The sequence below is a fragment of the Wasmannia auropunctata genome, unplaced genomic scaffold, assembly GCF_000956235.1.
Source record: "Wasmannia auropunctata unplaced genomic scaffold, wasmannia.A_1.0 LD335903.1, whole genome shotgun sequence".
Lineage (NCBI taxonomy): Eukaryota > Metazoa > Arthropoda > Insecta > Hymenoptera > Formicidae > Wasmannia > Wasmannia auropunctata.
Genome location: NW_012026987.1, coordinates 448120 through 471851, shown reverse-complemented (window position 1 = coordinate 471851; position 23732 = coordinate 448120). Strand labels below are relative to the sequence as shown.

General features: G+C 41.7%; 1 protein-coding gene across 2 annotated transcripts in view; it reads left to right on the top strand.

The window, feature by feature from the left end:
- LOC105455249 (leucine-rich repeat-containing protein 24) overlaps nucleotides 1-23732 on the top strand; it is a 102094-nt gene that overhangs the window by 65115 nt on the left and 13247 nt on the right. The window contains exon 2 of one of the 2 annotated variants that reach the window (XM_011698442.1): nucleotides 5744-5787. The exons of the other annotated variant lie outside the window; for it this stretch is intronic. The gene's annotated coding sequence lies outside the window, so the exon portion shown is untranslated. The remainder of the gene's footprint in view (nucleotides 1-5743; nucleotides 5788-23732) is intronic. 2 annotated transcript variants of the gene reach the window in all.

Below are 23732 nucleotides of genomic sequence, written 5' to 3'. Positions count from 1 at the left end.
AAACAGCCCTAAAAAAGGGGCCATATACCCTTTCAGCGTCTAGCAGCGGTGGCGAGGAGAGCGGTGGGAGGAGGCGAAATGACCGGTCGATCCATTTTCTTCGGTCGCGTCTGTTCGTTACGTCTTTTTCCACTTTTCTCTTTTCCACGCTCACCGTTCAGAACAATGGTCCTGCGTTTTCTCGTCCTGCAGGGAAAATATTCCTTTTGGTCGCAAAAAAGCTCGCCGGCTAGGATACATGGCGCAGCGACCAGCATGGCATGAGCACGGTTATTATGGAAGGAAGCATTGCGAACAACTACCATGTTGAATTTATTGGCTTCTGTTTCGTGACGCGCACACCGTAGTCTAAGTCTGATATCGAGTCGGGCGTGTTTTCAAAAATGTTTTATAGATGTTTTGTTTTTTGCGCAAAAATGTTTTATTCTTCAAAAGTCTCTTTTCCGAAAATTATTTATTTATTCAGCAAGATTGATTATCTCTTTGTCGGAAGGACACCAGCAGACGTGTCTCGATCCTTCGGGATCGCCGGACTCGTAATCGCGAGTCCTTATACGACCGGTCGGAATCCTTTTTGTGGTCTCTCGATGCGGCGCGGCGGAGAGAGGTTGGAAGAGAGAGGAAAGCTCGTAATTCTTCGAGCGACATCGCGAGACGTTTCATTAAGCTTTCACGCCGGTCTTAATTTATTAACGAGCCACCCGGTAAATAAATTATCCCCTCGGGCTGGCCGGGGAGAAATTCGGCGGCTCGATTAATCGCCCGGTACGAACAATCGACGCGCTCGGACGTCGCGACGCGTTATTCCACGTGTCACCATTAATCAATCGCCAATTAATTATGGTAATTGACGGGCAGGAGGACCCGTTAATTCGTCGCCGCGATTATCGCGTAGAGATTAGCGCGACCATCATTTTGATAGAAATGCAGTCGATTATGAAGTTTTCAGCTTTAGGCAAAGTGCATTGTTAAGAATGCGCGGTGAGGCTGTACTATTTATGTACGTGATTTAGATACTTGATACGAAGCGACAGATAAGCAAGATATATTAAGACAAGAACATATAAGAAATATTGCTCTCTAGGTAGGAGACTGCACCGCAATTATTTCTACGTTTCTCCGTCTGGAATTGCGTAATGTAAATTGTTTGTTGCACTCTACGCTGATATTCCTGCAAGATTATTAATAGCTTATCTCCGATAAACTTTCCTTGTGACGTGAATGATAAATAAGAACTCTCTAATTAGTACTCTGTTCCGCATGTTGATCATTATATCTGAAGCGAATCGAGTGATAAATGCAATGAAGAAAATCGATTTAACATTCTTGACATACGTTGTTATATTAATTAGTAATTACCTTCTCATCTCATAAATAAGTAAACATTTTATTTTGCGAATATTGGTGCTTCTAGTAGATGTTAATTAATCAACATATACTACAAGTTTGTCCTGTGTTCATTAAATTATGAAAATTATATTTTTGCATTAAAAATGTTTTATTGTTATGTTTATAATTATTACTCAACTCGTTATATAATTTTGTTACGTAATTTTGATATAATTTTAATACTTTGATGCTGCTTTATGCAATTTCGTCGCAGTTAATTTTTTGTTTTTAACGCTTGTTAACAATTGTTATATGATTTTATGGAGGATATAAAGTTACATGCAGAAAACATGAATATCGTCGAATGCACAATATAAGTTTTAATTTTTTTAACGCCAAAAATCTGTCAACCAAATGGATTCATGTGCTATGCAATTACATTGATTAGTTGAGAATATCTGGCCGTACTATCAACTGCGAACGCGCAAATAATCTTCATTTAAGTGATTTTGGTCCTGGGAAAAGTTTGAAAGAAAGTAACCGAAGGGGATCTTCCACCACGCCGGAGAGTTCTTTTAATTAATTAATTAAGAGTTTATCTCCGCGCGCGCGCGCGCACGCGCGTCAAGAATTTATCGTTGTGATCTAATTAACAAACCTGAACTCGTTTGGTGTGCCCTTTCGGGATTTATTTATCAGAAAATATAAATGTTGATTTTCTCGGAGATTATTTGCCCATGAATTGAATTAATAAAGGAGGCTCTGTCTCCTTGGTTGACGCGACGTAAAATGTGAAATAACGGGAATATTAATTAATAGTTTACCTTGCCACTACTAAATAAGTTTGCAGTCGCTGTAAACCAATTAACTGCTGAACAGAAATAAGCGCTAGTGCTCTCTGTATTTGCATTCCAAATGTAAAAACAGTTTTTGTGTCGGTGTAGAAATAACTCGAAGAACTGTCTGCATCTTCTTGAGGAATTGCATTGTCAACTTATATATAAATGTATATTTACATAATATTTATTACGAGCATATGCATTGCATTATGTGTATTTTTTAAATTTTAATTGTATTGTAATCAATTACGAGTATTAAATTATCTCATCTTTTATGTTTTCAATTCTTATCTTATTATTTGACTGTACAGGCAATAAGTAGACATTAGCCATTAAGTATTAATAGTTTTTTAGTAATTCAATGAAATTGACATTTTTTGCCAAGGTATATTAACGCACGTTTATAAAAATTTATAATTATTATAAAATTAAAAGAGAGAAAGATTATTCTTGCGGTTAGTCGCGTCATCATCGTGAGCCCTCAGCTTGAAAAAAGCGGCTGTTTTTTGCCCTTGCTGCTGAGCCCAACTAGCGAATAATTAGTGAGATTAATTAGCGAAATGTGGGACGGATTGGCAGGTGCTCGCGACAGGATTACGTGCGGCGATTTAATCCGCTTTGACGGCATCGTACCCCTTCTGCCGATGTGCGAAATGCAGTCTGACAATTGGCGGTCGTAAAAAAAACTCGGTGGGTGCTTTCGAGTCGAGGATTATGAACAATACCGCGGCGATGGAAGGAGCATCCTGCCGGACAAAGGAGCGAGATCGCTCGATTCTTCCGAACGAAGCCGGTGATCCCCGTTGCTTCGTTCGCAATTATTTTTTTTCCCTTTTCCCTCCCGCCGTTTTCCCTTCCCCGCTGTATAAATGGACGTCGCGATTAAACGGGCGGACGGGAATTGTTCGGACTCATCGCGGCCGAACAAAAGCCGCGTCTCGTATTTTTATTTTCGCCCGATGCCCGGCACGTTGTTATCAGGTGGCGGCAGCGACGGCGCGGGTTCAGTTCGGCGACGCTATAGAAATGAGCTTGAGCGGTAACGAGGGAGAATGCGTAGAGTTGAAGCTGCGTAGCTTCGTGGAATTTTGTAAACCTTTGGAATTTTGTAGACCTTTTTCATAGCTCGCTGTATTGCGCCTAATTTGGACCTTACAATTTCCTTACGATACGATGAACATAGAAAATATATACAAACGTGAGACTATAACGGAAAAAAGTTGGTTCATTAAAACAGAACGGGGGAAAAATTGTGTGGCATATACATATATGAGTTATTCACCTGCATGAATTTTTAATTTTATGGTTTCTTGCTTTCTCAGATTCTCGGATCATTCACTATAATTTGCGAAAATGTATATACTTAATATCTTTCAATTTTCAATATTGAATAATTGTAAAAGTAATCCATCTTAAATTCACAAGTTAGTTTCGTGTTTTCTAATGCGCTTCGTATAAATTCTCTATCTCATCGACTTTATAGGACCGTGATACTTTTAAGATCCACGATTTGGGAATGAAATTTGAGTCAGTGTAAAAATATAACTCGATTCAGTTGATCCTTTCATCCTCGCGCGACTCTCTCCTCTTTTCGTCCTGCGCGTAAAGTCACCCGCGTCGCTTATCCACTACGACTTAATCCTTGAGCGACGAGCTGTATTAATCATTAAAACCGACAGCCGCGCAGATACGAGGCTTTTAGCGATGAATGGCGTCGAGTCGACCTTAAATCTCAAATCGCTCGTAAGTATCGCCATCGCCAGAAACTTGCAGAATGTGCGAGGCTTTTAACTGCCGCATCCCGCCTTCTTGGTTGAATACCAGACCCTCTGTTCGCTATACACCTTACCCCGCCCTTCGCCTCAGCTCGGTTCCACCCCTTTCTTCACCCTTTCGCGCAATCGCGAGATATATATCGGCAACCAACTCTGGACTGTGAAAATGCACCTGACCTCGATATCTCGCTTCTTTATCTACCGGTTCACCGTTCCTTTACCAGCGGTAGCTGGAAGGGACTAAATTACAAAGAAACCACGAGAAATCTGAATCTCTATTCTCTTAGCAAGGAGTCACGAGCGAACGAGCATTAGCTTACGCCGCGAGTCTTTCATGCGAAACCTGTTCACACATTATTGAAGATTATCTGCTTGTATATGTGGAGAAATCTATTTTTGTAGTACATGGCTATCTTACAATTAGATGGACAGTATCTAAACTTATTAATATTTAGCACGCACCATACATATATACTTACAAAAGAAAAAGCGCTGTATTGAATTAAATAGAATTATATACATACATATGTAAAATAATCTTGTTTTTTCTTTTTGACTCTCTGAAAAAAAAAGAGATTGATTTTGAGATAAAATATATTTCGAATCAGCTAAAGTGCCTATACTAACCGTAATTCGAACAAAGGTTTGTGTCACTCAAAAATAGCGAGCTATTCGCGGTATCATCAGCTGATTGATGCGGGAGATTAAGCCGCGCCACGTGTGTCAATATGCCCGTGCGATAGTTTGATAGTTTTCGAATAGTGATGGAATGAAAACATGAAAGAAAATCACCAATTTCTCTGAACATTTCTTTTCTTTTTATTAAACATAAAACATGTGTGATATTCATGCGATATAATATAATATATATTATAAAATTTAGGTACGATTTAATCTTTTCATTTTGAGATGTATGAAATTTATATATATAAAATTTATCTTTCTTTTAAAATCTTACTAGTACAACCTTTAATACGAGTTAGAATGTAAATTAATAACTTTCAGTTCTCTACCATGAACTCTTATGGACTTTTAAAGACTCCCATCTTTCGCAACTCGCAAATCCAAACTTAAAACTTTAAAACAATCAGACGTGCAGACTTTCAGTAGTCGCTCCAAGTGTTTAAAGTAAATGCGTGCCTCGAGGCAGATGTTGGATAGGAATAAAATAATTGGTTTTCTGCCCAGTATGACAAGAATATTCGGTTCGGTGCGCTGTGAAGACTTAGGTCGGCAAGAATCACAGGCATTACAGTTTGTAAGCCCTGTTTCTCCGTGCCTCTAGTTAGCACGAAGCTTACAGAAGTTTGCAACAACTCGCTTAAATGGCGTCCTCGTAGCCAGCTAATTCTTTCGGTATCGGCTTATAGGTATTTCTTCTGTTCCTCGCTTCGTGACAGGGATCGCTTATTTCCGCCAGTTACTCTTCGTCAAGTTCGCGATACGCCTCGCACAAAGGATTAATGTCGCCACGCGGTGATCCTTTCGCCGGATATCCCGTTATTGTCGTAGCGTAACCTTCGGTTTCTCGTAAAGGAGTAAAGCAGTTGCTGCTGATGCAGCGACGTTTCGTAAATATTATGCTAACGTAAAATTGTGTTATTATTCAAGCAGGAAGTTTAAGCAAGTTTGCTGCACCAGCGAGTATCGATCTAAATTGTTGCGATAATAATGTTGCACCCAGCGCGCATATTTAATTTAATTTTTTATACGATAATAACGCTGCAGTAATTATGCGGAAATGGACCGTACCCATTCCACAATAGTCTTATCTTCATTGTTCTCTCTTTGTTGTTGCAGATCGGTGGGCCAACGAGGAGATAAGAACCAGGCCATCCTTGAAGGTAAGGATCTCGTTCTTGTTTCAAGTCCTTCCCTCCAAGTCGAAATTCAAATTTCTAGCTAACTCTCTGCAAGAGCTAGATATCTCGGTAAACTAGCAAGACTTTGCCGCATTGGAAACTCGAAATTACTATTGTTCTCCGGTCTTCACGACTCTCGGCGCACCGATTATTATAATTAATTATCACTACGGTGAAAATTTGCGTCCTGTCGACAATTCACGTAAAGCGCGTACACGGCGCGCAGCGCGAGAAATCGCATGAACGCACAGATCGCGTTATTCGATTCGCTCACTCGCGAAAAGCTTCGCGAGGAACGGCAAAAAGCCTGAGAGTTAAGCTCGCGAGACGTGGAAACGCAAGCTTTGTGACGTCGTCTGATACGCGCGGGAATGTAGATGCGAATGCACCATGCGGATGCAACCTAGCAGAATTTATTTCAACGTGGCTTTAATTTCAAATTTACAAGGATTTCTATATTGAAAGTGCAGGTAACAATGACAATAACCGTTGTCCCGTGAATAACCATTCGTTTTTAGTTTGCGTTGTCAGATATGTCGACGAATATACTATTTGAATTTTTACGTATAAAGCGGAGAATCGACATCTGTCAAGAAAGTCATTGAACACGTCCCAAATGTCAGTAGATTGCTCGTTCGACCATAAAATTGGATAAGAAAGATTAGAGTCGCAGGAGCGCACAGATATTAATAGAGACTTTTTGCTGAACCATATGACGCGCTTAGATGCTTACCGATCTTTTTTTTTCATCTATTATTGACGTTGTCGTGCTAAATGCAATCGCGTTAGAACGTTTTATTCGTGTCAGAGATAAGAGATATTATCGCTGCGATAATTAATCAGAACCCGAACTGATTGCACTTATGCTTTCTTCGGAATTGACGAATAATGATCTGTGGAATCGCAGTCTCGATTTACATTCCTTATCCTTTATAGCGCATTTCTGTCTTTAATATATATAGATATAAAAGATATTTAAATATTTGGCAATAGATTGATTAATAAAATCAATAGTCAATATGGGAGAATATACGATCGGGCATAGTTAACAAGTTATATATATATACCGAAAGTATATAAAATATATGTTTGAAGGTATTTAATTCATTTAAAATCGCTTTACGTTATGTAATAAATTTAACAGATAGTTATACGTCAGGGTTGTTTTGTTTCTTTATTGATTCTTTTAATGTCTGATGGTATTTTACAACGAACAAGCTGTGAATAAAGAGACACAGGCTGGTTTCACTCGCGCGTCATTCGCACGAGATACGATATCGTGTTCTTTTGATAAAATAACGTTTTGACTACACCGCATGTTTTCGACTATTCGCTGTCGAAATTTGTCAAGATATTTCAAATCTGTGTGCAGTATTATACTTTAGTTATTTCATAAATTATGTTTAGAACAGAGAAAAATGCTAGAGAGATATTACAGACCCATACACAGCTAAACGATTTAATTAAATATAGAACAACCCCACATGTATGATGATATGTGGAATATGAACAAAAGCTCCGTAATTTTCATTAAATCAAGACTATTAGATTATGGAGTCCGCCGACTTTTGGTTCTACCTAAAATGGAAGCGCGGTCGGGCACAGATATCCCGTATATCTGCGCATAATCCCCAAGTTACAAATTCTATTAAGCGAGAGAGAATGGAGGAGCGACTGACGGATTAAAATTACCGAGTGTCTTATTAAAAGGAGAGATTGCGCTCTCACGCTCTTCCTTCGGTCAAATAATACGGCGCTTTGCTGAGAAAAACTTTTGCACTTGATCGTACAGTTCCTAATTAGATCGATCTTTTTAATGAATTTTAGAAAAATTTTATAGATAAAACGCACACACATATTTACTATCTATTTTTATAAAACGATTTAACGTTGAGATTTAACGTTGTCAATTTCTCAAATATTTATAACAAAACAGTAAAATTTCTTCTTGCCAAAGTAAAATTCTGATTTAATGGCGATGTGACGCGTATCTACGTCACTTGAGCATGACAAGTACATCTGCACGCAGTTTTTGCGCTTCAGTCCCGGCTTTAATTCGTGCATTCTCCTTTTTGTCATACTCGGTGGAGAAGCGAGACCCTTAATTACAGCTGACCGAGCGGCGATTAAACTCCGCTAATTGTCGACACCGATGACGCCGGACTCCGATAAGCGCTGCGCCATTCTGCAAGCCTGCATTGGTCGAGATACGATTCTACCTCGGGTTTCATTTAATCGATAAACGGAATATCCGTTTCTTTGATCAATGTGGTAATAGCTCTGAAAAAATAGGCATAGATTGGAACTAGTAGATTTAAATCTCTGCTGTAAAACCCTAATCCCAAAGTCGCTACAGAACACATCTTTTTGAAGCTTATTGCGTTTCTCTCGTGAGAAATTCTGTCTCGAAACGACTCAAGGTGTACAAGATGTAGCGATATGGGCCGCAAAAGAAAGAGACCAGAAGATACCAGAAGAGAGGGACGGGAAATGCGATGGTGGGCATCATGGACGGGAGATAGCGTTATCAGAATTGCCTTCGGGAACTCCACTAATTTTAACTAACAGTGGAAATATCGCAAAACTTTTGAGCGGCGAGCCCTCTCGCCAAACAATTTATCTCTCTATCTCTACGGGAGATAGATAGAGAGAATCGGGGAGAGGGATGGGAAAGAGAATGAGAAAGTTGAAGGAAGGGAAGAGGAGGGAGAGAGAGGAAGACAGTTTCGCGCGCCCTTGCCTGTAGCCTCTTACTTATCCACTCGCTTTGCGGTTAAGGTGGGAAGGGGGTGGGATTGAGGGGGGGAAGGCGGACTTTAGTACGCCTTTAAAGTACGGTATAACCCTGGAAATTATAGCACGCCACTGGCGCAGTATGCTCGGCGCGGTGGCAACTTAATAAGCCGATAGGATACGATCTGCTCGAGCGGGGAGACCCGACCGGCGCGGCGGCGCGCGACGCGCGGCGTAAGCTCTCTCGCGCTAATTATTTGCGATTATGACTTCGCTGCGGCGAAGTGATCGCGCGTGTTGATACCTCGCCTCGCCTGTTATAAATAGCCCCACGGCGACGTTTTATTTCATCAGATAGTTTTTCGCCGGGCATTAATCTTGTTTCGGTGTAATTTGTGGAAATACAGTTCTCGCTGTAAATAAATGTCTTGTACAATTACGTTAAAATCTTCTCGCGATAGTCGCATTTACAGACCAACACGGTTTAGGCCACTTTCTTGACTTACAGTTAATTCATTAATTCTTTCCACTTTTTCACCTGTTTCATTCGCTCAGCATAACGTAATGTAATTTATCGAAATTATTATCATAGATTGTTATGTTATTATCTCGCGATCGTAATTTGTACTTGCATTTATCCCATGGCGTCTAAACCTCCACAATCAGCTCATTCGATCGAGTCCTGAGAAGCGTACCTATATATGTACCGTTATTTTATTATGACGTGGTACCTAATGACGGTCGTATCGCACAAGGGTGAAACTTTGAATACCGTAATTACCAGCTCGAATTTCCCGCAAGGGACGATAAAGGGCTCGTCGAACTTTTTATACCGCGTATGCAGATCTCGATGTTATACGCTGTAACACGGGCGGGTTAACGTTTACCACTTCACCTTCGTCGTTCCGTCATCCTCCGTACAAGTGCATGTCGTTGATATAAACGGCCAGTAGATATGAACCTGACGGGTTGCATTAACTACGCGCTATAAGAAGGCCGCTATTGAGTTTTGCGGCAGTTTATCGCGACCGTAACTAGAGCGGCTTTATGCTTCGCTGATAAGCCCGCGAGATGATGGCGTATGTCATCTCGTTTCTACGACGGTTATCGTCGCGATGGTTGGATGAACAGACGGAATTTCTCCTGACAAATCTCATAACAAACTGAAAGTACTGAGATGTAATAACTAAGAAATACAGAAATTAATTGGATCGATAAAGAATATAAATATCTCGCAATATTGATAACTGTCTTTTAACAATAGCATTTCACACTTGTATAGTTTTGTAATCTTATAAAATATGATGTTTAACATAAGTTTTCGAATATAGGTATGCGTAATCTATAGGTATAGGTAAAATCTGTTGTTTTTGATTTTTAATTTTTCTTGTCGAATTTTTTTATTGAAAAAGAGACAACGTCAATTGGTAGAAAATGTGCTCGTGGAATTTTAACTATTTATTTTACGCTCGATAAACACGCTGTATAAACACAACCTATTAAAGATTAAAACGCATTTTTCCATTTGTATTCAGGTGTGTTCGATTTTCCTGCCGTTTAGCATAGCGTGGCCAAGAATCTTTTTTTTTACATTAACAGTTGGAGTTGTTAGTAGTAGCTTAAATTCGCGATTTAATTGAAAGCTCATGCGGAATTCCACGTACCTGCGTACCTAAGCGATGCTCGTCGCTGAACTTTTTTAATCTGAGTAAAATGTTTACAAAGCGGTTTGCAAGCGGTTTTACATCTATTTTCTTTTTTTGTTGGAGAAAGAGAGGCGAGGGAAAAGAGAGGTGTATCGAAAACGAGAAGCAGTAAGAGGGGGAGAGAAAAAGGGACAGGAAATATAGCGATTGTGTCTTTTGATGACGGTAAACACCATGCAGCGTTTCGTGCAGTTTAGAAAATTTTTTCGCTCGAACAAGGCAGAGATATTCGTGTGCAGCGATTAAAGCGAAGAGGAAGCCGTCGGATATGTCGGCTTCCTCTGCGTTTTAGCGAAAACTGGGATCTATATTAAATCCTACTAGCGGCTTGTGTTGATTTTAGCATGGCGCGGCCGACGCGGCGGTCGTTCGGTTTGCCGTAGGAATTGGCCGGACTGAAAAAGCCAATCCGCTTGATTGCGGCTCCGAAAATGTCCGTTCGCGGTGGCCCGTCTCACAAAATTCGATCGACAGGCGACGAGTGATGGGAGCCTGCAAAAGTTTTATTAGATTATTTCACGCGAAACGCCGCACGGTTTTATCCGCCCGTCCATTTTTGGCTCATCATGGATTAATTAAATCAGAGAGATCAGATTATCGTGTCTCTCTATTTCCATATTGATAAAAAATAAATAAATGTTTTAAGAATAATACGTTTTTTTATATAATATAATATTATATCAATTTATTTGTCTGTACAATATTTACGAGGGTCGCAGGATCGATGCGTGATATAATATTTATCAGTTGAGAGTTTGACGTGCTAGCCTGCATGCATATATCTCCCCCAATCATATCGTTTGCAGGAATCTATTGGAAATTGTCAATTTCGCGAAATTGCATTTCGTCATTCGTTAATGAACGCGAACATCGCCGCTTCATATATAAAACATTCTTCCGCTAGAACGATCTTTTCCTTGACGCTTTCTAAAGCTTTCGTATTGGGAATCAGTGCGACGCTCGGGCGCACATCAATGCGCGCGCGCAGACACACGCGACATATTTTCTGTAGCGAATCACTTTGCATGTTCCCGATCGTAATCAATTCCTCTCGAGACCCGCCGCCGAGTTATTAATCGTCATTAGCAACGATCTTTCCTTCCTCTCTGCTTCCGCCGAGGAAGGGGAAAACTCAACTAGACCCTTCTTCACTGCTGTACCTGATGGAAGTAGTGCAGCTCGCGTTTGTGGCGCTCCTCCTCCCGGCGCGGCCGGATGTAGCTATCGATTTGCTTTTGATCGAAGAAAAATGATGGCCACTCTGCGTCTCTCTCCGGAGATTGACTCCAGAACACAAAGCATGAGATGATGTCCTCCTTCTGCTCTTTTCTGCTTTTTGCCGTTGCCTCCGTTGCTTTTTTCTTACAAGAGAAGCCAGAGCCGCAATTAGCCGGAATTTTAAACGTGATATTCGATGGCTGCGTCATCGTTTGTTTGTTTCGCTTTATACAATTGAAGTATAGTCAAGTTAAAAATCATTCGCGTTTGTCGTGCCATTGGAAAAAGTGTTGTCGTCGTATACCACGTATAATCGTAGCTACTCTTGGATAATTCGCGCTACAAACTGATGGCCACATGCAACGAGTAAGCTGTACTACGCTTGATACAGGTCTCGCGTGAAGCGGGCATTCCGTAATGGACGGTCGGAAGTTTCGTGCACGAAGCGCGAGGTAAGCGAAGGTAGTTAGAGATTCTTTAATAACAAGAGGAAGAGGACGTTTCTCGGGGGAGGGAAACTTAATTAAGTGCTAGTGGCGGGCCGGAACTTTTTTGCGGCCGTGTAATAAAAGATTATGCTAACATAAGGTATACAGGGCTAACGAACGGCGAGAGTCTCGCGTTGACTCTCGAGCGCGCGCCACTGCCGTCGTCGCTTATAGAGGAGAGCGAATTAAATTACGTTGCCGACCGTATATTTTTCCTCGAAACGCGGATTGAAACGTTCGTCTATATATTTCGCGACCAGCCGAGGTCAGGTTGTATCACGGAGGTTATTATTTTGCCTGAGATGTAGATAATTTAGGCTGCCACGGTAGATTTATATTCGCGACACTTTGCGTGCGATTTTTTCATGATGAAGCCCTATTTGATTATTTGCTCCACGCGCGGTGTCTATTCTGTAAACAATTTTACTCGCGTTGTTTCAGCGAAGAATGAATGCATAATACATGCAGGGAAGAATATAAAGAGCGTCATGTAAAAGAGAAGATACTGGGTGATTCGGAATATTTCACCAATTGATATTTTGAAGGTTCAATATCAAACGAATTAAATGATTATATCAACACAAGTTGTCGATTATCGATGATTATAAATGAAGTTGACCGTAATAGCGATAACGACCGCGTTTGTATCGGATTGACGTATGCGTCCTCGGATCAAATTACAGCGTTAAGAAGATCAGAACACCGTTGTGATAGCATCGGGGATTATTATTATTCCATCGAGCATCGCATTATTATGCGACGGGTCCACTCTCTCGTCGCATCGCGCAATGTTAGGTAATCCACGTTGCTCGGACGCGAGATCGCGATTCGCCATGCAGCCCGAAATTATGCGCGCTATCATTTCTGCCGGTGAATTAATGTAAACAGCCGCGATATAATGCCCGAACGGCGGCCGAATGGCATCAATTATGTCGGCGCGCGTGTAAATAAGTGCCGAGCGCGCCACGAAAATTATTATAATATATCCGCGCGACAAGCGCGTTTAATTGCGCGGCGCGTTTGTCGCGTTCGTCAACTATTATTAATCGCGGACCCCCGACTAGCGTTAATTATCCGTACCTAGATGTCGTTCGATTAATATGAAATATTTTCTGCGCGTTTGACCGCGCTGACCCAATTATATACAGTTGTACAGTTTGACATGCAAAGAGATTCTAAAAGAAAGAATTACCTTTGTTGTCATTTTTTTATGTTTAATCTCATGTTTTAATGTCAATTAGTAATGTTTTGACATGTCACAATTTTGAGATATTTTGAGTTAATGCTGTAAAAAACTATCTTAAACTTTCTACAGTATGTAATGTGCTAAAAAAGTTTTATTCTAAATTAAGTAGATTATTAAAACTTTGCACTCTCAAAAGAAATTTGTTGTAAAAATCAAAGTTAGTAAGAGTTTGGTAATCAAATATTGGAGTTTTATTACACTGCAAGATTTCTTTAATACATACTTTAGTTGTAAAACGGTAAAAAATACGTTGAAAAATACGGTAACTCTTTTACAGCTTTAATATTAAATTTCGCAAAATTATAACGTGATAAAGCATTTTGTAGGCCGGAACTGTAGGTATTTAGCTTAAAAGGAGAAATAATTACGAGGAATAATTACTTCTTCTTTTTTGATTTCATAAAAAAGTTCTTTCTTTTTGACTGTAAACTAGATGTTAATGCGTTTTATATTTTTAACGCGAAGATTATATGTTGAATCTCAACATGTAACGAAAACGATGCTGCATTCGAGCGTTAAATGTTCGCCAAAGTTACAGTTTCGTGTCTCTCGCGTCCTTTGTGCAGCGTTCTTTCCTCAATCCCGGGAATTCTATATCGCGAATTCGTGAGACGCGATACGGCGAAACTGTTTGCGACGCGTCCTTAATCGTCGCAGTGTCGCTCGTGCCGCAATTGCACGGCTGCGTCCGTTTCATCGCATGGCCATCGGGATTAATAATGCAAGCAGCCTGCGGCGCGACGTGCGGGGACGGGCGCAGTGTCAGAGTCGGTGAGAGAGGCGGTGGGGAGGCGCGAGTTTTCCCATTTCCCAGAGAAACTCCGAAGTGCCCCGCTTTAACATGCATCCCGCGGCGTAAGTGCGGCCCACGCGAACGCTAAACTGCGTACGTGCGAGTGCTTTTCCGCCGTCGAGGCCGGCAACGAAAGTTTTCCCGCCCCCGGATCGAGCAACTTCGCGCGCGGCCGATGCGGCGCATTAACGACTTGATTATCCGCGAACTGTCGTCGTTGCGTACCTGCGCGCCGAGCTGCATCCGGAGAGTTCACGTTCGCGAACAGCGGCGCGGCTCTTTGAATAAACCATGAGGTCGCAACTTCACAGCGCGCGCTAACTACTATATCATACTATACTATCGGTACTATCGATACCTAGCCCGCACAAGTGGTAGTTACGGCATCACACGTTGCTTCAGTGATTATTTCGAGTATTCAAATCGCAGGAATATCGCGAAAGACCGCGATTACTTTTATGGAATGTATTTCAGTCCTCGGCATGATATCCTGATCGATAGTCCTTCAACCGGGCGATTAGATCGCTCCTCGTCACGACGAGCGCTCGGCATATTTCAGAATGATGGATCTCGTGAAAATGGTAGTCGGGCCAGCCCTTTTTCGCTACGGCGACGAAAGAGATTGATTCGATTACGTACAATTCGATCGGCGCGATCGTGATAAAGTTTCAACCATTCGACTGGTGCCTCGATTGGTAACTTGTCTGACGATAGCATAACCACTCTCACCGAGCGAGAATTATTCGCGATCGTTGTTCATTTAACTTTCGAACGTAAAAAAAAAAAAAAATCAAGTCATCAAATAATTACAATAGAATATAATAATAGAAGATAATAACGTAATTAAGAAAGTTTAGTGGAACATGAAAAAAAAACGAATCAGCACAGATTGCATTGGTGTCGCGTATAATTTTCTCGTCGGGATCGTCATTCGTTAACATCGATATCAAAAACGATTCGAGAAAGACTGCCACTGCCAAGAACACGCGGCGATTCAGGGTACTCGGCAAAGCTGGTTCGAGCCACTTGACTGACAATGCGCCACCGCGCGCATTGTGCCCGGACAAAAGATTTTTCATCATCTGGCAATTTTAAATCGGCGCAAGTCGCCGGGACGCTAATCGAACTTATCAAGGAGAATTACGTTTAATCGAAGCGCGGTTCATTAGTGGAAACTGTCAATTTACCGCATGCGAAGTGTTATACGACTTAAGCAAATGTCAATACGAATTAAATGTATTTCTAGAGATTTTAGTTTTGTACCTGAGTTTCGATAATAACGAAAGGAAAGATAATGGAAATACACAGAATTTCATCAAGCAGCAGGCGAGAGAGAGAGAGAGAGAGAGAGAGAGAGAGAGAGAGAGAGAGGAGGGAATGTGGATGAGCGTCTATTATCTTTATGCGAACAATAGGCAATAGGCGTCCAGCCGACTAGAACAACCCTCTTGTTAACTACGGTACTCTCTCCGGAAGAGGCTTGACGCGGACGTTATTTCGCCAGACGGCCGACGTTGTTTGTTGCGTCATCGACGGGAGAATTCCGAACAGAAGGATTTTCCTATTATCGGTTACGTAATGTTCCATTAATTCCGCGGCATTGAGTGCGCCTCGACTGTTGGCGATTTACCCGGGGGGCTTTTTACCGCGTTATACGGCTATCTCATTAGTCTTTTGATAGAATGTTGTCGCGCGATCGCGCTACCCGTCAAACGTGGTAAAATCATTTATCCGTGAAATTTTTGCAAGAGAAGAAAAATATTTCGAATTTGAAAGTGAGTGAAGGCGCGGTAATGTCACAACAAGCTCAAAATCTCATCTTTCGAACTCGCGACGCGAATATATAGAGTATATATAGACGGCTACGAATTGCGACTGTCGGAACGTCTAACTCGTGCGCGTGTCGCTCGCGATTTGCCAGGACTAATTGCTAGCGAGAGAGAGAAAGAGAGAGATCCTTGTACATCTGTCACAAAATATATCCAACATGGGCATTACAAAGTCGGACAGGTGTCGTTACTCACAGCGGCAAAACCAACGGAAACGCCCGCCGAGAGAAAAGGACGAAAACGGGACCAACAGAAGGATGGAGGGAAAAAGAATAGAATGGGTGGAGTACTCCCATTTATTTCGGTCACGAAGGACGCGTGCGAGCACGCGTGCGCGCTTCGCATTCGTGTTCCTTTTTCGCGGCACGTTGTAACCGTTGTATTTCTGGAACATCGAGGATCCGATCAAACTGACAAAAATTCGACGAACAAAGGACTTGGATTGTCCCGTCGCGCGATTGTTCTTGCGCACGGTCATTTTTATTACGTTATTTACTCGCTCGGGTGAAAGTTCCGTCCTTTTACCAACTACGATAATTTAATAACTGCTGCTTAATTGGCATCAGAAATGAATTTTGATTTTTTATTATGTACTACTAATTATTAGTTTATTTCTGCAAAGTTTTCCTTGCTGTGAAATTTGAGCAATTTATTGTTAAGTAATACTACGCTTTCACGAATTTTATGTCCATTTACCAGATCGTATAATAGCTGCAATATTTAATTGATATTTAATCTGTTTCGCGAATTTCTGCCATATATTAATCATCCTATTAATTAGCGTGAAATTCCCTTTATCGAAAAATTACCGTGAAATCTAGTAATTTATTGCTTATTACATGTACGCGAGAATGCTTTTTCCAGGTCGCGACGCGGTAGTTTAATTCGTTTAACGAATTATAAGCTCGAATATCTATTTAATAGGTATTAATCGCTGTGCTAAATTCCATAATATCCTTTTTTCGTGGTAATATTAAATTACGTTTTGTGGATTAACTTTTGATGTTTTTATTTTTTTCATAAATCAACATGCCTCTATTTATTGTACTTTAATGGAACTTGCGTTTAGTATATCGTTAGTCATCGGGATTATAATTCGTTTTCGCGTAAACCACAAGTACTGCAGTGTAAGGTTTGTTCCATTCTTCCCGATGTTCGCATGTTGCACATCCAACCCAATGCCTTATTGGATTCGGCATGGCGCTCTTCGCCGTGGATACACACAGAACGCGCGTGTCCTTTTCAGGACACCGCGTGCACTCGCGGTTCTATATATCGAGTTTCCCCGGCACGGAATTTTTCCAAGTATAATGCCGTAAAAATACAGCGGCAAGCGACGTTGACAAAGTCATGAATAATGCAGCGGCTCTCGCGAAGGGATGGGAAGAGGGGGAGAAAGGAGAAATGAGTAACAGACAGCGGCGGCGGGAAAGTTCCTCCACTTTCTTCGGGGGGGGTCTTCCCTCGTTGCATTTTCTCTCGCCTTCTTTTTTTGTCACTGCGCCCTCTTCACCGCGTGTGTTTTTTCCCCTCTTTCTTTTCCGCCCTACGACTTTCCCTCAACCCTCATAGTCTCCTTTTCGCTGCGACGGACAGAGTCGTTCGCGCGCGCGGCGGTTCTACCCTTTTCTCACCACTCCCTGCTCGTCCTGTGGCTCAACGAGGGAGATGACGAGAAGAGGAAGACGGGACATCGACTGAGAGGCAGGGTAGAAAAAGGGACGCGAAAGTGCCCCGAAGGTGAAGTGGCGGTTCTTCTACTACTTGCGGTGCTTTCTTCAAGAATAAGCGGGCCAGAAAACGAAACCACGACGATGAGAACAACGACGAAGACGGTGAAGACGAGGAGGAAGACGACGGCGAGGAGCAGCCGTTAATGCGGTTATCGGTGAGCCTGCAGGCGATTTGTCTTTGCTCGAACGAGTCGGCGACGAGGGCGAAGACGTAGGCAACGTCGGGGGGAAGCGGCTTCGCGTTTCGTGACGCCTTCTCGTGTTTCGCGACGCCAGACATGTTTCAAGGGACGCTACTGTTTTTATCTTATTATGGTGTGACGACGCGCGGCCGGATGGGATTGGAGAGTGGCGAATGGGATTAACGTTAAAAACACCTGTCTCGAGGAAAATGTAGTGAGCATGGATGTGAAAGAAACTGCTGCGATGAGACGAAAATTTTCTCACTACTAATTACTACGAAATTATTAATTATACTTTGGCGTTTCGAGCAAGTGGCAGGCAATTCTGAAACACCCCTTGTATTTCATATAACATCATTATGTTATTATGGCTACTACATTCTTGCTATTTCTTATTTCTGCCGTTGTTGTTTTCACACATCGGGCACGACGCGTTTCGGTAAATATTCGACGACGTGATTTCCACTCGCGCTCGTACAACGAATTTGTGTAGTTGTGGAGAATCGACGATGCGAACTGCGTCTTTGAGAAACTTGCATTGCAATGTCTGGCAACGTTTGCCATTTCGATTGTATTTCTGTTCGTCGCGCTGCACTCGAGATGGTGCTTTTCTCGCCTAATGGTGTACCTCAATCTCTTCTCGTTCTTTGCGTGCTCATTCTTTACTAAATAAAATTGTCTTAGTGATATGAAAATATTGATAATAAGGATGCATTGCTATTAATTTGAAAATCGCTTTTGCTGTCGTAATGAAAATTATTAAAAGGTCAGAATGTAACGGCTTGTGTATTTCCGTCGGTGCGCACGATACGCATATCAACGAAATCAATATTTATTATTTGTACATGAATACACCGTGTGGTCAAACAAACTTAATTAAACGCTAATTAAGTTTGACTGCGCTTATCGCGGTGATGATAAACTCGGTCGACGAGATGGCGCACAACAACGGAATGAAAAACGCTCAATGGCGCGATTCTCGCGATTCGATTTCCGTTTAATTACAACGGCATCGATCTCTTTTCCGAGAAAGAAGCTGAGACGCGCTCGCTTATCAAACTTTATCGTCGCCCTCCGGTTTTCGTCTCGCGGCGAGATCTCTCACGATCGATCCTCGTTTTGTCCCGGCGGAACAAATACGTCGGCGCCGGAGTTCGCCGGAAGTTTCGACGTGGAGATTGTAGATGGGTCCCTGACAAGAGGAAGGAAGTTTGCGAGCTGGAAGGGGAAAATCGAATCAAGTTGCTAATTTTTGAATCACGCTGCGTTTCCGCGAGGGGAGCGCTTGCGCATCGATGTCGATGTAAATTCTTACACGGACGCTTTTATGCATAAGAAAAGCATACAAAATGGTTTCTTTATCGAAAGAAAATTATTTTACACTGTTTGAATAATTGAATCCAGTTTTGACATTTGTGTAAACATTTCCGAGAAAATGAGATTTTTAATTCAACGTGAATAATAAATAGTATCGCATTAACTTTTGAGATATAAAGCATTAATCCTCCGATTTCTTCGTATGTGATTTTATTATCTACGGGTATCTAGCGAAATGTCATTTCCGCGCATATCGAATATTCGGTGTTTCGATAACGCTACTAGTTGAGGTATCTCCCTTGTCCTCGGTGAACCGACAACGATCGTACTCGGCGATCGCTATTGTCCGACACATAACTGTCGGGGAACGGCGAGTTGTGCCATCAGCAATTGTCGGAAGTCGAGCGAGCATCCAAGTTTAGGTGAACGTAGAAACTCTTCGAATCGATTGTCGATGTCGTCGCGGGAACAAATACGAGAAACTTCACGAGTCGCCGAGCCAAAGTGTCGGAGGGAAAGGAATCGAATTAAAAGGATGAGTAAGGATATGTCGGGGTGAACAGGGGTAGGGAAGGTGAAAGAGGAGACATTCCTGCCCGTGTTCGTTTCGTCCCCCTTAATCGTCCACAGCTCGTGACTGTGTTTAGTTAATGCGGAAAACGTGCCTCATCTATTCCATTTAGGGTCGCTGATTACGTTCGTTTAATATGCAAACCGATTCGACACCGAAGTTCGTCGGGTCAACTGGATTATCCCGCCGTCTTCGCCATTGCGTCCATTTTCTATGAGCCATTTGTATAATGGTTGCAGTATTGTGCGACAGCCTGTAGAGCAAGACCATCGGCTATTGAGTCTCAAATGAAATTTCTGTCTACAGTAAGACCAAAAATATTTAGGCACACAGCGCATCGTTACCCAATTAATTCAATCAAGTTTTATTCCTCGCCTCTTCGTTCTACGTGCCTCAATTTAAATTCATCAATCTCAATTAACCTAAAATTTTTCTCTCACGTCCAACAGTCTCCACCAATCTTAACGATTTCGCGAATTCCATTAAAGGTATTCGCTACTCGAGCAACCATGAAGTTTCTCTTTCTTTTCCTCCGTACGTCCTTGCTATTCCCTTTTCATCCACTTCCGGCGCTTCTCGAGCGTTTCGTCGATTCTGTCTCGAAAATATACTTAAATTTATTCATTCGTTTCGCCAGTCGCTCACTCCATTAAGATATTAAAACGGTGTTTGCTTGGTGTCTACCTACACAGGTGAGAAACTTTGCCATTTTGCACCGCCATAAACGAGAAGTGGGAAGGGAGGAGCATGCTGGAAACTTGTCGCGGTTGTATATCCTACGGACGGGATGAACCCCCACGGTGCATTCCCCTTTTGATGATAGACTCAAGCAGATTAATCGCTTGTGATATCTTTGTCGATTAAATATCATAATGTATTATATAACCTGGAATTAATATTCCTTCCTGATATAACAATTAACCTGAAAATGTATATTATCTTTTACACGATATATTAAGCTGCAGATCTCATAACTTACGCGAAAAATCAGATCCCCCTTTTTGTCAAAGCGTTTGCTGGAGCAGCCCGTTCGTTTGCAAAGTAGGACGTTGAGATTTTTATGAAATGTATGCTTATGCGCGATGCATGCACGCCTGTGTCTTTTGAAGAATTAATTTCGCTCCGTGATTCTCTTTAATTAGGTATCGCGTAAAAATGTTGAGATGAGCTTTCGGACGCAAGTTCTTGGATTGCGGTAAATTAATAAAGAACCAGGATTTTTGTTTACTTTGGACAAGCATAACGTGTAATTGGCACAAAAGCATACGAATTTAATTAACAAACGAGGTTAATTATATTCGTATCAAGAAGATAACGTTGGGCTTTGATGTGATTCCTTGCACAGTGACGTGAGAAACAAGTCGCACGTGACATTAAATTCCGTCGTTGTGCACTCAACAAAAATTTTTGTTGAGATACTTTCTTCTTTGTTATCAACGAATATAGAAAACATTTTTTGTTTCTATTATGAGAAAAACCGCAATTAGAGGATTGTGTATTTTTATTTGGCCCTAAACGTTTTTTTTTATTTCGAGGGGTGTCACACCCTGTCTTAAAAATTTCCAGATATTCCTCTTTTAATTCACGATAAAATGTTCTCGTCGCTGCACCTATGACGGATATAAATGTGACTTTATAAACGATTCTGTACGCGTTTTCAGTGACGCGCGTATCAACGGTCTTTTCACAAGAAATAGTCGCGTACGAACCGCGCGAATTATCGCGCGGTCACTTTGAATGGGTCAAACTAGCTTCTCTGAAAATGCCGCAATTTCTCGACAAGAGGACAGAACAGAGCGAGAGCCGAGAACAGATTCGATTTGTGACAATGAGGACGCACCGCTGCGTCTCGTATATGAGAAAGACGACACGTGTACGCGTCCGGATGATATCGTCTCACCATTGAAAACATTTTCTAGTCTCAAAATTACTTAAAAATGATATTTCCATACTAATTAATCCTACAGTCTCCGCTTTGTAATACTTTTCCATTTTTATCTTCTGTTCTATTGTCGCTTCGTTTAACGACGGAATTTCATCTAAGGCGAGTTTCATCCCCTGCGAATTTTCAAGAAAACACTGTGATCCAACATAGCTAATTATTTCTTTAAATTCGCCCACGTATTAAGCAGTCGGCTACCTTGGAAAGCTTCGCGAGTGTGGTTGCTTTGAGCGGGCGCGACAGTTAAGGGAAGAGAAATTATTATGATTTTATACTGTATGCACTTTGACCATTTAACAGCATACACGCGTCGTGACTACAAAGAAAGGTGGAAACTTGGCTATTTTGAAAGTCTTGCTGAGCATTGTGAAATTGCGGGAATTTCTATATAGAACGAAGGAATCTACCGACGCGAACGTAAGAATTGGCGGAATAAAAGACAAAGCGAAAATGCGCGGGATGAAGTAATCATGAAAAGCGTAGCAGAAAATATATTCATTTCCAAATTCGTTTAAACTACCGAAATCCAGCATCTATGGAATTTAGGATCCATGGATTCTATGATCTATGGAAGCTTAGAGTTACAGCGTGTAAGATCTGTGGGAACGATCTCTGCGGAACCCAACTTCCGTGAAGTTTGAAGTCTGTAGAAACTAAGATCTATGGAAGTTAGAATTCAAGGAGAGTTAGAATCGGTGGAATCTCGAATAGCTACAGATCGCTAAGAATTATGGAATGTATGATTCACGGGTACTATAAACTTTACAGTTTACACGCATCCTTTTGGATGCCGTGGGGAATCGTCGCGTGTGCGACGTCGTCGTGCGGACGTATACAATACAATCGTGAACTCGTTATCGAGTATGGTAGCTCGATCGTCTTGAAACAGCCTGGAGCACCAACTGTAGCGCGGGATACGACATATAGGCCTCGCTCGCCGCGACAACTTCGGAAATTTCGTTATAACGTTATTCGAGCGAGTTAGCGTGGGTGTCGCCAAGTTTGACACTTCACCCCGTATTCGCACCTGACACTTAACGTTAAGTCGGGTCGTCTGAACACGAGACCCTTCCTGTGTTTACGTTCGCGCGACTAACACGTAGAACCGCATTCAGCGCCAAATGGGCGGCCTGGATATCAAACTTGGTTTGTTTACATCCGCTGCGTTTGACACGTGATCAGCGAGACGTCTCTCGACGATAAACAGCAAAACTTGCTCCCGTCCGTGCTCCCATGGATATCGCAGCTTAGCTGCAGGCTGAAACTTTATATTGGCTTTACTTCAATATTCTATCGGCGATTCTCCGATGGAATTTCTCGTCTCCTTGATTGAAATATGAGCGTTGGCGTTTTACTCACGCATAAAGAAGGACTTGGGTAAATTCGTCCACGTAGTTGACGTGTGCAGAAACGTGGTAATGAAAATTTCGCGAAGAACTTTGGAGTTAACACGACCCGCGTATGCCGAGAGTTCTCGTTTCATGGGAGATCTACGAGACTACTTCGCCATTACTGCGATGCTAGCAGGTTCTCCTGAATCTCAGGATGGTAGTCTAGGTCACGGCACGACGCGCAAAATTACAAATTCACCACCGTAAGCGTATTCTCCTCGTTCAAAAGGAGCATCGTGCCATCTCTGAGCGTAACTTATTTACGCCACCATTGTTAGACGAAACAGTTGCACAGACCCGCTTCTGAAGCTTATTACTTGAGGACGAGAGCGCTCCGTCGTCTCTACATATATAGCTTCTTAGACACTAGATACTATTAGATCCTCGTATTGTCAGATTCACGCGAGTCTTTAAAATTATTTGTTTTAGGGTCTATAGAAGAGAGATTTATGATATTTTCGGATCCTAGACGCTAATCTATAAACCCATAGATGTAATCACACAGATTAGATTTTACCGTTATCTTTAGTCAAACAATTTTTGATTCTATCTATTAACATAACTTTTACAGCTAAATTTCTTTTTACAATTTATAAGTGAATCTCTGTTGATAAATAGTCCGTTTACGTCATTGTGACGGTATCAATTCCATAAATTCGAATAGAGAATTGTCCTGTTCTAGGCACATAAAAACAGGCGATTTGCTTTTCATATGATTGAAGCGAAATATTGGTCATATCGACATATATATATGTACATACATACATTTATCGATATC